This window comes from Pinus tabuliformis, chromosome 2_1 (genome assembly GCF_031772625.1).
Source record: "Pinus tabuliformis cultivar Carrire ecotype Pingquan chromosome 2_1, CPIR1, whole genome shotgun sequence".
NCBI classification, from domain to species: domain Eukaryota; kingdom Viridiplantae; phylum Streptophyta; class Pinopsida; order Pinales; family Pinaceae; genus Pinus; species Pinus tabuliformis.
This window is the reverse complement of record NC_142299.1, coordinates 738,313,896-738,326,424: the sequence shown is the minus strand read 5'-3', so window position 1 is coordinate 738,326,424 and position 12,529 is coordinate 738,313,896.

The window sequence follows — 12,529 nt, the reverse complement described above, 5'->3', positions numbered from 1 at the left end:
AGTTTTCATTACAATGGGTTGAGCTCACCTACAATGTATGTCAATTTAATAGTTGATTTTTTTTTTGCAATGTATCAAGTTGTCTTAGGTTAAGATTTCAAAATCGCTATACATTTAGCATTTAAAAGAAATTACTCTTGGTATAATAAATCTTTCATTCAGGTGTTCATTTTTAAAGTTTTTTTAGTCATAATTTTTTTTCCATAATGTCATGTTTGAAATATTTTGAAAATTTAAGATTGTTTTGTAGTCATAATCTTTTGTTTTAATTCCATTGTTCGAAAATTGTCAAGATTTTAAAGTTTTTCTAAGTAGTGATATTTTGTCTTTAATGTTATGGTTGAAAACAATTATAAATATTTTTTTTTAGCACCATGCTTGAAAATTGTTGGAATTTTAAGATTTTTCAAAGAAGTGATACTTTAAATTTAATGTCATACTTAAAAGTTGTTAGAATTTTAAGGTTTTTTAAAGACGTAATATTTTATTGTTAATGTCATGCTTGAAAATCATTGGAAATTTAAAGTTTTTCAAGGCCACAATATTTTATTTTTAACGTCATTATTAAAAAATGTTGAAAATGTAACCTGTAAAAAAAAAAAAAACAAAAAAAAAAAAACCTTATTTTGGCATCAACGCTTTTCGATTTCAAGGTGTTTTTTGCACCAAACAAAATGACTTTTTTGTTTTTTACTATTATTTTTAAAAAATATTGAAAATTTACTCTTGAAAAAAATGGTGATGCAGAATCAACATTTTTTATTTTTGGATTGTTTTTTCATGTTTTTTTGGAATTTTTGCGCTCGAGTACTTGTTTCGAGGTAATAGTTCCCGTTTGATTGGTATCTATGTTTTGTCTTGATATAACATGTAAATGTCATATTACTTATAACTCATGCATATTGTATTTGTGCATATGTTAATTGTATAACTTCAATCCGGGTAATTTTTTACATTTAAATTGTCAAATATGTAGAAGTTACATCACACTAGCTTAAATACGCACACAAATAAAATATCAGAAATATGGAAAGGGAATGAGTAAGCATTTTCACACCATTTTAAAATTTTCCCTTGGTTGGTGAAGAACCAATTCAATGCTAATTTTTTGTGGAGTATTAAGTTATTAATTGAAGATAAAAAAATGTTAGTCTCTTAAATGACTGAAAAAGGATATTTAAAATGTTATATAGAAGTTACTTTTCATCTAGCTGTAGAAGTTACATTTACGTGTTTCAGATAGAAGTTATATTTTACATAGCTATATCTACCCTGACATAACTATAATATTACAACTCCATTTTTTTCACACTTTTCAACATTTTAAAGAGTTGTCTATTTTAGTGTGATTATTCAATTAAATAGTTGATATTTTTTTAGACATCTCCTATTTCAAACATTTTGAATTCTTAAATGGGATCTTGGGTAGGTTTTTGTTACTACCATATATCAATATTTAAGTACATGGTGTTTTATAATTCACTCAAGAGACTTTAGGAGCAATCTCGAATTGCATGCTTGTTTCCATTATACATCTAATATTATCAACCTTTTCCACGTGAAGAACCTAATAGCCCATGTTGAACATGAAGCAAGTACCTCAAAAATTGGGGAATATCAGTGATTTTATTTCTAGAGGGGGGTAAATCTAGAGAAGGCAACGACAACTATCATAAATGGTTTTTGTCGAGTTGTATTTAATGAAATCCCACTAAAATTTGCTACTAAAGTAAATCAATTAATGAATTTGAAGCTTGAAGATAGTGTTGAATAGGTGTTGCAAGGTATCTCTATAACACTATCTATCTACATGATTCTAATGCCATAAGATGGTGTCTTAATAACACTATTGTCCAGTGATGGGTGCTAGATGTAGATAGCTTTCTCATGTCCTACACGTAAATCATATCATTATATTTCTATGAAATCTCGAAATGTGTTCAAAATTTGTCTCAGATAAGGAATATGTATGTACTCTTGAATTTATCTATGTTGTAATAAGATCAAGAATAAAGTTGTCATTCTAAATAATTGGGATCTACCATGTAAGTTTACTTTACTACATGGAATTCTTGATTTGTTAGATCCCAACTAGTTAAGGTTGAATTTATTTTTGTTGTAATGAGATTAAGAATAAAGTTGTCATTTTAGTCACTGAAATCTACCACGTAAGATTTATTCACTACATGAAATTTTTTATTTGTTAGAGCCCAAATTATTAGGATTATGAAGAGTCCTCTTTCATGAAAATATTTATGAATGCTCTATTCTTGCTCAAAGAATTACATATTACAGAAAGGTGGAAAATAAATGAGATGCAGCTGAATGGTTTTTGTTTTAAAATGTGTGGAGGGAGTATAAAATCATTTTCAGTTGCATTCAAATATTTTGGAGCACCCACTAAAGTGCTTCATTTTCCTCCTAGTTAATTCCATTTCTACTATCCCAATGCTTCTAGAAGTCCTTCTCCAAAGTGATCTCTTAACTATCTTGGAGGGAAATTGATTACTTGATTGGAACCCACAGATTACAATTTGATTAGGAGCAAGGGATGAGAAAGCTTCATATTCTTCAATATATTCCGCAAGTTAAAAGCATATCGAATGATTGCCTTTCTATTTAATTGATACGACAATCACTTAAGCATTTGTTAGGATTTTGAGATCTTTTTCAATGAATTTTTTTCTTTTGAAAGTTATGTTCTCAATTAAAGAAATTAAAGAAAAGGTGAAAATGATGCAATGGAAGGATTTTCTATTTTATTGCCTAAGAATGCCTTTTTAAAGTGAAGGGTTTGGTATTTTCTTGACTCAAGATTAGTCACATATGACTTCCTATCATTTCTTTTAATTTCATTTTTGTTGTATTTATATTGCTATCCATGAATTTGGTGATCTACTGTGTGTGTAATAGGAAGTATTAACTACTAAGCACTCTCAAAGGCGATATTGATGAATGACTAACTTTAAATGTCCCTTCTTGACACTTTAGTATTACATGATCATGCAAAGAATTATATATTAATCAATATTAAAGGGAATATGATTAACGTGAAATGTTTCTTATCTTATCATATAATTACTGCATTTTGGCCCCCCAATAATATATTTGAGGTTACTTTTTGGTTGTTACTTGTGGAGCTTCCCTTTGGCTCAGAAAAACATCGAGGATAAATGTCCATTGCATTGGCATTGGACATCATCAAAGAGGAATTCACCAAAAACAGTAGAGGACATGGAAGCAATTGGTACAATGAGTGGATAACTGCTAGAGAAACATTGAGGCACCTAATTTCTTGTGTATTTAGATTCACTCGAAATTAACTAGTCACAAAAAGTACCCTTTTTTTTCCCGTATATTTTCATGTATACATAAATACTAAAAACACAATTTCAGATTAATTATTCAAACTAATAATTATTTGATGGTCATAATTTATAATTAAATAGTATAATATGATTAATATTATAGGAAAAAACTATAGGGTTTGACTTTGAGAGGCATTGTGACAATATATGTACACTTCTCATTATATTAGACAATCATCTCTTAGAGTGTGATATACATCCAACGAAATGTACTCTTAGAGGCCATTGTGGGTTTGAAATTTTTTCTTTCAATGGACAAGTGGTGATATATTTTCTTAGGCCTTAGTGTTATGCTTCCCTAAGGTTTTGACACTACTCACAGTTAACATCTTCATTCAACCAAGTGAGGTACTCATCTTGGAAAGTTGAATCATTTTGTTTCCACAATCCAATATGATGTTGGATCAATCTCATGATCCTTAAAACATAAGTCATAATAGCGAGGAACTTTTATTGTGGGCAAAAGAATATCCAAATTTAAGGAACATGACTCTTTTAGAACAAGCAATAAGGTTATTTTTTACACTCATACTTTATTTTTTTTCCGTTTGTTTTCACAAGTTATCTATTATCTGATATTTTAAACATGTAACTTAAATGATATGTTTGTGCCTAAGGTTTTGTTGAAGGTTGAATACTAAGTTCTTAAGGTGTTATTTTCTATGGTGACGTTTTATTTGCTTTGTTTATACAAGTCATCTAGCAGATAGTGGCCACTATCGAATGTTGAGGTATATGTCGTATAAATATTTTATAGTCTACTTTATTTTATATTCAAGTATTCATCGTCTTTCATGTCTTATACTCTGCATTGTATCTTCTTTCATTTTCAGGACAGGAACCCAATATTGATGGTAAGAAGTAGTAATTGAAGAAAGAAGAGAACAATAACATTGGAGCGACAAATGAAAAATGAGAGAGAGAAGAGAATCTGTCTAGTGATACCCTTATAAGAGCCAATATCTTGCATAAGACACACTCATAGAGACTGATGGTCAGACCTTCAAAGTTGATGAATTCACTTGCAATGCTTTGGCAACAAAGTGATAATGTTTTGAAATGATAAAAGAATATTTCATGTGTAAATTGTAGTCCAAGTGATATTAAGTTTGAAACTCATATTGTAATACTTGATATTTTATATAATAAAATTTATATGGTTGAAATTATTTTTATTTGCACTTTATATTATTTAGTCTTGTAATTAACATATGTAACTTTGTATTATCATATTAGATAAACATGAACATTGTATGACATTTTTTTAAAATTTAGTCGTAAAATCATACTAATTAATTTATGTTGATTAATAATAAACACATAAAATCAATCTAAAACTACTAAATTAGTAGTTTATATTAATTAATGATGAACACGAATAAAATGAATATATGACTAAATTAGTCATTTATAATGATTATGAATGAAATTAAATTAAATGAATAGAAACTACTAAATCAGTCGTTTATATAATGAATATGAAAATACTAAAAAAAGATAAATGACTACTGCAAATGATAATTTTTTTTATTAAAATGATGACTAAATTTTGCATATATACAACTATTAGTAGCTAATTTATAGTATCTTATAACACGACTAAAATTTAGTCATATTTCTTTGGTCATTAATTGGTTTTAAATGATGACTAAAATTTGCATATATATATGACTATTAGTAGCTAATTTATAGTGTTTTATAACACGACCTGGTCATATTTCTTTAGTCATTAATTGGTTTTCTCGAGGATTCATATAGTAATATATTTTGTTGTATATTTGGTCATTAATTGCGACAATTAATGACTAAACCAATAAAAAATTAATGACTAAATATACTACTAGATGGTAAAATTGAGGTAACCAATTAATAACTAAGCTAAAAATGACTAAAAGTTGGTTGCATTATAAGATATTGTAAATTAGCTACTATTGGTCACCGCCTGAAAAATGGTCATTTATATGCAAATTTTAGTTTTTTTTAGTAACTAATTAGTCATTTTGTACATCAGAGATGGCAGTGAACGGATTGAGGGATCATGACAGATTGGACGGGGCTTCCAATTTTTTCATCTAGAAGGACATGACCCTGGCAATCCTGGATAAACATTGCATCGAGGACTATGCCTTGAAAATAATTCTTATCCCAGTTGACCCTAATGCAAATGAGAAGTATGAGGAGGCCCAGGCGAAGGCAAAGGTGAAATGCATGATCCTAGATGGGGTCAAAGATCATTTCATACCACATATTGCTGAGAAGAACACAACAAGGGAGATGTGGCAGACGCTGACCACCTTATACCAGGGCTCTTTCGTGCAGCGGAAGATGTTATTAGAAAATCAGTTGAGGTCATATCAGATGCAAAAAGGAGAGGATATAGATAAGTTCCTTCTTAGATTGCAAAGAATTCGCAACCGTCTTACTTCCGTGGGGTCTACATCAGATCGAGAGTTTATGGTTAGGACTTCTCTGAATGCAGTCTTTGATGACTGGGAGATGTTTGTCCAAAGAATTTTGGGTAGAGCGACTCTCTCCAGTTGGGAGGAGATGTGGGAAGCTCTTCAATAGGAAGAGATCAAGAGGTTGACCAAGGCGGGGTGTAGTGGTAAGGGAGTTCGAGTCAAGAAAGAGGAGGAGGATGCAGCTCTAGCATTTGTGGGACAACAGGGAGTTCAGAAGAGGAAGAAGAAAGAAATCTCCAAGATCAAGTGTTTCAACTGTGGGGAGCTGGGACATTATGCATCTCAGTGCCCCAGGAAGGAAGGAAAGGGGGAACCTTCCGACTCTAGCAAAGGCGGAGAAGGATGTTGAGACTGATAAGGATTGTGCCATGAGTGCTCATGCACCTCTAGAGAACAGGTGGGGAGACATAGAGTTGTAGTCGAGAGGACAACATGAGGGGCAAGATATTTGAGGAGCCCAAACTCTTGTAGGATCACATACGGTTACAGGAGCCCTTAACGGTAGTAGCATGATGACAGGTGTCGGGAGGAGCAAGGTGTGATGGAGCAGCAAGGCAGTGCTAGAGTGTAGAAGTCTGTAGTAGTGCAGTGGAGGTTGCAGCAGTGCAAGAGGCACATAAGAGGTTGCAATAACGCAGTGGCAGTAGAGGGAACACATGATAGCAGTAGAGGTAGATTTAGCATCACGAGGCTTCTAGACTGACCAGGATGTCAATGTTTGGGTGAAGTTAGTTACTTATTTCTTTGTAACTGAGTTGCAATGCAACAATTAGCAGTGGTAGTGCTATGGGAAACATGATGCATCATGTTGAGAGGGAGCTACAGTACAGATGTAGCAATGGCAATGGCAGTGTCATGGGCAAAAATATAGGAAGCAACAGTGCAGGAGATGTGGGGTAGCAGGCCAAGCATTAGCACAGAGGACCAATGTGGAGGATCAGTGTGATGCTTCTATGGTGAAGCATTGCTAGAGCACATTCATCGCTAAGAGGGAGTGATGATTTGGGTAGAATCAGATGTGCTCTAGCCATGAAATTTGGTGAAGAGGCTAAGGCACATGAGATCCACAAGACCCATAAATCATTTGGAGAAATTCCACCTGGATGAAGAGATATTAAAATAATTAATATTTTTAATGGGTTCCTAAGTCTAAACTTAGGAAAATTAAAATATTAATGTGTATTAATATAATATGAGTGATAAAGTTCTAAGTGACGAGGATCAAGCCAGTTCTAATCTTAGCCATTAATTAGGGACCTAATCTCAGCCATTGAATTGTCAACAGGAAAAGTATAAGAGAAGGCTTGAGGGTCGGTTGGAGACACACCAAGAGAGATCAAGAATTCAATTTTTTAGGGTGAGGTTTGCTGAGAAAATCGAGTGAGTGATCAGTTGCACTGAGGGACAGTTCAACAAGGAATTTCTATATAATTCTGAAGAATACATATCATAGAGGTAGAAAAGTGTCGGAAGAGGCAACGTAGATCCTAGGAGGGTTGACGTAGAGGCTAAGGAGGCTAGCGCAAAGGGCCATAGAGACTGATGCAGAAGTCGAAGAGGGATTTAGAGGCAGCACTGGGAGATTCTGTGGGGCAGACTGGGAGTTGATCAGCAGATCTTGAGCTAGGAGAGGGTGACGCAGTTCCAAAGCAGTTCTTGGAGCAGATTTCGTTCTCCAGCACAAGGAACAACCAGAGTCACTATGGGGTTGATCATTGGTTGCTGATTTGATGGAATATCTGTCTCTGGAGAGAGGTACTACTTCCGAGGACATTCTCTATTGGGTGATCCATTCTAGCACCCTAGTTGTATTCAAAAATATTCTTAATAATACAAACCCTCTATATGCTGCACCGGTTTTCCTGTATTAGGTTTTTTCGAGGTCGATTGTCCAAAAATAACGGTGTCCCTTGTGTTGTATCAGTTTATTTCAGTTGTTGATCTTTATATTTGTGAAGGCTACAATTGTGTTTACATCAATGTTTATATTATTAAATAAATTGTTAATGTAAAGAACAAGTAGGAGATAGTAAACCATATATTGCAGTAGGGATTTCTAATTTGTTAGATTCATAAATTTTGACAAAACTCAGTCAAATAGAGAGATAAACAACTCATTCAAAACAATCAAATCGTCCTTGTTTTCTCCACACTTCAACTGTCCAAGAGGCCTTAGAATGATGAAGAATAAAATCACTTTCGTGGTTGAAGAAAAATGACATGTCACATCATCTATATATACTAGTTGAATGGTGGTAATTTAGCCCAAGGGACACACCCTTTCATGAGTCGGGATTACTTATCTTCTTAGGCCGACTTTGTGCCCCAAAAATAATTTTTAATTTTAATTTTATTAGGTTGATTTTGAGACCTATTTGTCATGTGAGAATACCTCCTAATGCTACACAAAAATAAAATCTCCTTCTTAGTGAGGGAGGTATTCTCCTTAGCTGCAACAATTTTCCCCTTAGATGAAATTTATCCTCCATAAGAAAATTTCATGAGCTTGTTATGTCGATGCATGTCTATAGATCACTCCATCGTGGTGTAGGCCATGTGACTCTTCACATGCACGTCTATATATCACTCTATCCTAGAGTAGGAAATGTGACTATCCAGGTCCATTTACCCTTGGCCAAATCAACATAGCCTGGCCGAAGTCCTTTATGGCTCCTAAGGTAAATGTATCAATATCCTATGGTCAAATCAACATGACCTAGCCAAATTCATTCATGGATTTTCAAGAGAGGATCTTTCCCTGGACCATTCACCCATGGCCAAAGCAACATCACCTAACCAAATTCCCTTATGGTTTCTCAGGTGAGTTTCATTTATCTCCTCTAGTCAAATCAGCATGACCCATCCAAAGACCTGTTGAGAAACCACACATAGGGTAGATAAGGTTTGATTCCTCTTACTTGATAATTACATGTGAATGTTTATATTTCTTCTTTATTGTTAGTTATGTATTCTTCATTAATCAATTATACAAAATGTTCAATCTTCCAGGAAAATAAAGAGACAAGAGACACAAAAATTAGGCTCGAATTCAGAGAAAAATCCCACAAGGGGGAAAACCCAAAAATCCTCCTCTTATAGAATCATATCAAAATGTGATATCCAAGACCAAATTGCCACCAAGTCACCCAGTCGAACCCTCCTCCAAGTCACCTCCAAAATCAAGGACAACGATAGTAAAACTACTGCAAATTGATCAAATTTTTTGAAGTTTGGATATACAACTAAGAAGGCTAAAAACAGGTCTGTAATTGTCTCAGAAGTATCAACCACTTTCACATAATTATTCTCCACATGTGCGAGATTTATCCTTATGTATTCTTGCCTTTAACTTGGAATATTTCTCTCTTTCGCTAGTTCAGAAGTGTTGCTTGTTGTGTACTTGATTGATCCTCTGGATAGGTTGAACTACCTTCTATATATATTTGTCTAGGAGGTCAAATAGGTGGGAAGTCCAAGATGACTTGTTCCAAGGAGAGTAGACTTGTTCTTTTGGTGGACTTAAGACTCAATAAAATTTTAAATTTCTTTTTCTTGTAAAAGTCCAAAAAGCGACATGACTTAAATAATTTTCTTTTGACTCTTTTTTACTCTATAAGCATGAAGAACATGATTTTACCAAAATAAAATATAATAAATACATCAATGATTGTTTTTTACATTAAATTATGAAGACCAACACTAGTTACTGTTATCAATCAGGTTGTCCCTTGGCTCCTTAAGGGATACGGCCGAGGTAACCACAAACCAATCTTTGGGCTGCAGGTCCTAGCCTACCTGCAGTCAGAGAGGGCTCTCTCTTTATGATTTAAATTTGTTTTGGGTTGATTTTAGGCTAGTTATGGTGTACAAGGGTTTTTGTTTTGATTTTGGTGGGAAGGAGATGTTTTCAAGCAAAGTTGGGATGCATAGTGTGAGAAGTTCAAACCATTGGGCATGGAGTCATGGATTAGGGCTTGATGTTGCGTCTTCTTGATCACAAGAGAAATATAGAGTAGGATAGCTACACATAGAACAATATCAGGCTGGAATAAAGATGGAATGAAGGTCAGAAATGAAAGGCAACTAAGAATCTTTCATTAGCTAACATAGAGGGAAGGTGGATGAAAGTTTGTCTAGGAGCAGTAAAGAATTCCTAAAAAAATAGTCATATATGAAAGAAACAGGGTAAACATGATCATTTAAGTATGCATATTCATAACCATTTCTGAGGAAAACATATAGAAATAACAAGAACTGAGCATAAGGTGCAGTCAAGCAAAACTTAAGCTATTATTTTTTCTTGCTATTTAGATGGTAACACAATTGTGCATAAACATAATAAAACTGTAAACAGAGGTAGAAAAACTTATTGAGCCATGTAGTAGCACAGGAATTCCACAGTCACTCTTTAACCATTAATAACACAACAATCAGTTCTTCATCCAAAACATTCCAACAGTCTTTGATTACAGAGCTTCTCAAAAATACAGCGCAAGTCCAGCATGAGGAATATCAACCAACCAACCCTTTAAACAATGAATTAGGGTGGTTTATATAGGGAAAATATCTAAAATATCTATTACAGCAGACCTTAAACAGGTCTGAGGGAAATAACTTCTTTAACCTAATTTTGTCCTGAATTTAATGCAGGAAAATATCTTTGAGCTGCGCTGGAGGCAGCGGTATCAAAATGAGTTAATATGGTGTCCTTTTGGCTCTGTGCTGTTCATTTAGCCATAAATGTGCATTGGGCTTTGATCCCCTGCTCTCGAGTGGTTTTTAGGTCTTTAACCTGATTTTGTCCTGAATTTAATGCAGGAAAATATCTTCGAGCTGCACTGGAGGCAGCGGTATCAAAATGAGTTAATATGGTGTCCTTTTGGCTCTGTGTTGTTCATTTAGCCATAACTATGCATTGGGCTTTGATCCCCTGCTCTCGAGTGGCTTTGATGTGCATTAACTGTGATCTGAGAGCCTTAAATGGCTTCACCGTTTTCTTTGACTTTGCTTTAGGGGCCTTTAATGTTCACCTGCTTTGGTATTGCCGATCTGATACTCTTTGCCGCTTCACTGATACTCTTTTAATTTAATCTGGGCTTCGTCTTTCCTCTGATACTCTTGAATTTGTCAAATCGCCCCTTTTCTGAACCTTCATGAAGAAATCCTGTCAAACTGCGCATTTTCGGGCCTGCTGGTAGCCTAGCCACAGGCAGCTTTCCATTTTGATCATTTTTTCTTAGCGATGCGCGACTAAGCGCTAATCGCGCATCAAAAATTGCCTCAGTTTTTCATTCTGGGCATCCTTTGCTGCGATTTCGCCCTTCGCGCCTTTTTTCGGTGATGATGTCAGCAGTGGGTTTCGGTACGGCGGTGACGTGGAAAGGTGACGTCAGCAGGGTGACGTGGTAGTACGGCAGGGTGACGACATGGCATAGGACGCAGTGGCGGGTTGATGCGGGGGTGACGTAGTGCTGCCGTGGCAATGATGTCAGGGGCGGAGAGACAGAAGGCGGTTTGTGGTTTCATTGGACTGCCTTTTGTACGAGAGCGGTAATTGTCAGAGGGGCTCCGACGCAATAAAAGGCAGACACCTGTCTTCTGTACGACGGAAAAACCGCCAGGCTATCGGAGAATAACTGTCGATCATCAGGGTGGATCCGAAATCACCGAGAGCCGTTGGATCTGGGTGGGTGGATCGGAGGGCTGACGGAGTGCGGAGCTGGCGGCAGGTTTATATACGAGGGACCGCCCGAATATTAAATTAATATTTATGTGCGGGGGGGTCAAAACTTTGGGAAATACGGGTTCTTGAGGCCTCGAAAGGGGTTCGATAACCAAAAGAGGAATTTTATGCATAGGAATGAGTCCTAATGCATTTTTAGAAGGGTTTAATGAGAGGCAAGCTGAGGGTTTTGGTTAAGTTTCAAGCAAACTTTGCGATTCCCAAGCATAGTCAAGGTTATCTTTCAACCAGAGGGAGGGGATATATACATAGGGGAGCTATTTAGTGCTTTTTAGTAAGGAGAAGGGAAAATAGATAGGGATTTACATAATAATGTTAGAAATTAATATGAATTTGTGAGGTGAAGTGTAGGGGAGAGGCTAAGTTTGTGAACTGAAACTTTTAAAACATAGGAAGTGAATGAACTGTTGAGAAATGATTTTTACAGAAGAAATGTGGCTTCTTTTCACTGAAGAAAGTCAAAGTTTCACTTAGTATTTTACAAAAATGAAGTGGTAACAGGACTGGTTGGGCAGATCCCAAGGTCCTCATAGGGATGTTAGTGGGTGATTTGGGGAATAAGAAGAAGGGGGAGTTAGACATGCCTCGCTTGAGTTGCTCCAAGGTAAAATTGCCTTGCACTTGTGATCTGAAGTAAAATAACACTTTGAAATACAAAATTGATCACACTTATTCATTCTGCAACCTCAAAAACTACTTACTCAGCCTACTTACCTAACATTTTTTCTTCTTTTTGGTTTGGGTGCACTTAGACTTGCAGACCCTGATTTATCTTCTTTTCTTTTGACTTCCCTCCTATCTACATGTACCCTTATATCTTCCAAGGGCCCAGATTAAGCAGTTGGGCTCCTTTATTTCTCTACCTAGCTACTGATCTGCCAAGTTTAAGCTGTTTGGACAGATATTCATTCTCTATTTTCTAAAACAAGTAATTTAAACCTAGGGAAGCCAAGATT